Genomic DNA, 2,266 nt, shown 5'->3' with positions numbered 1-2,266 from the left:
GTTTTACAAAATTATGAGGGGCATGGATAGGATAAATAGACAAAGTCTTTTCCCTGGGGTCAAGCTTACCTGTGCCTTGGTTAATGTGTCCCATAGCTCACTTGGCGAATATTTGTTCAAAATACATTACATGGCTCCATTCTGGAGGTGTTTATGCTCTGCATCTTCTTTCAGTGGCTTGTGAATGAAGATGTCTTTTGCTTGGAAACATGAAAACAAAGAGTGGTGTTAGATTTCTCACGGAGGGTGGGAGAATTGTGGAGTAAGTCGTGGAGAAGGAGCAGAATGGGGATCAATTTGATTGAACTTCCAAGCAGCTGACACAGACGTAATGGACCAATGGGCCTCTCCCTTTACCATAACATTCAACAATTCTCCAACATCATCCAGGAAAGCCGTGTGACTGGGCAGGAGGCAGTCTGATGGGTCTCTGCACCAGGCATTCAAAGACATGGCGGAAAGTTAGCTTTAGATATTTACAGAAGGAAGGTATCTCATTGGATTAGTCTCCCAAATCCTGAAAGCCAAGTTAACAAATCAATTCTTCTAACATACATTTTCCTGGATGAGTCTTGATAATTGGAGTTTAAATTATAAACTATGGATATTGAAAGCACAACCCCCTGGTCAGTAAACCTAGTGTGCAGTGAAAATGCCTCTCAAGTCCATAGGGTTTAAAAGCAAGGTTGTGTGTAGATTTAATGTAGCTGAGAGATTTGTGAGGCAAGTCTAACATACTGTATTTCTAACATTAGGCAATGTAAATACTGTACTGTAGGAATGTATATATCATTAAAGGGCAGCATTTAACCTTCGTGCACAGCTTGGACTTTTGTAGCGCCTTTAATAGAGTAAGATTACAATGTGCTTCATGAGAGCATTTCAGACAAAATATAACATTTAAGCTGCATAAAGACTTGTTAGTAAGTCCTAGGTTTTAAGGGGCGTCTTAAAGGAGGGAGAGTTGACGAGATTTTGCAAGGGTATGCTAAAGTTTAGAGGTTAGGCAACTTAAGAAATGGTTGTCAAATCGAGGCAAAAAAAAATTGGGGCACGCGAGAGCTTGGAAGAATGCAGCCATCCCAGTCCAGTGGAGGTTGGTTGTCTGGCTGAAGAGGTTAAGGAGAGGATTTTTGTATCAAAAAAAACTTTCAGGACTGCTGGAGAGATGGCATTTCTCAGCTGTGCACAGAACTCTGATCTTGGAAGCAGCAGATGACTCCTACTGGCTTTCGGATTTAAGATGCAAGGGCCTTTTAAAAATGAGCTCCACCTGATTTCTAGATTGATTTAATTATTGTGATTATGACGATATGTGTCTTCCATTATCCACTCCCTGATCCCACAATCACACTTGTGCTGTGATTGGATGTGTTCATATTCATATGCAAGTATCTTAAATCTCTCCTGTTCACTCCGAAGGAGGAAGGTATGAGGCAATATGTAAAGGGTGGTGATGGATGATCATTCTGTATGTGGAGAAGAAACATATTGATTCTGCAATTTGCTGATTTTGGACATTTAAGGTACTGCACTGTTTTGTGGATTTGTCAATTTAATAACTGGTGTTTTAGTTGGAATGTGGAGGAGACACGTCATAGTGACAGAGACACTATCCTGACTGTAGCTTTCTGCACCCTGCAGCCTGCCCTTTTTTTTAAGGATCATGGGAATTATTTGAGAAACAAAGACTAAGATGCATCTCGTTCAATATAATAAGAGTCAGATGATAAACAATAATGGAATCATGTACAAACCATAGCCTTTGATTTCTGTCATTTAGCTCGATCCAGAATGCACTGTCTGAGAGATTGGTGGAAGTAGATTCAGTCGTCACTTACAACAGCGTTTGATATGTTCTTATCAACCAAAAAGAAACTTCAATGCCACAGGGAGAGTGAGACTAAATTGGTAACTCTTTCATGAAGTAGCAACGGTGCAATGGACCAAATGAGTATCCTTTTTGATTCAATGTTTCCACCGAGTCCAAAAAGACCCAGGCACGAGATAAGGCAAAAGCATCTGTTCCTCCCAAGCATGTCTCATTTCGTGAAAGAAATTCAACTTATGCTTAAAATGATCAATATAAGTGGCTTGCATCATCTCCTCAGGGATTTATTCCACAGATTAATCCCTCTCTCCCACCCCTCCTTCCCGCTCTCACTTACTCAGTGCTTGGAAGGTTTTCTGTGGTGTCACTATGATATGCAATTCTACAGGAGAGTTGTTGTAATTTAGAGCTGTTCCTTCAACAGAAGCTCATTGT

Source organism: Chiloscyllium plagiosum, chromosome 31, assembly GCF_004010195.1.
Source record: "Chiloscyllium plagiosum isolate BGI_BamShark_2017 chromosome 31, ASM401019v2, whole genome shotgun sequence".
NCBI classification, from domain to species: Eukaryota; Metazoa; Chordata; class Chondrichthyes; order Orectolobiformes; family Hemiscylliidae; genus Chiloscyllium; species Chiloscyllium plagiosum.
This window is presented reverse-complemented; position numbering follows the sequence as displayed.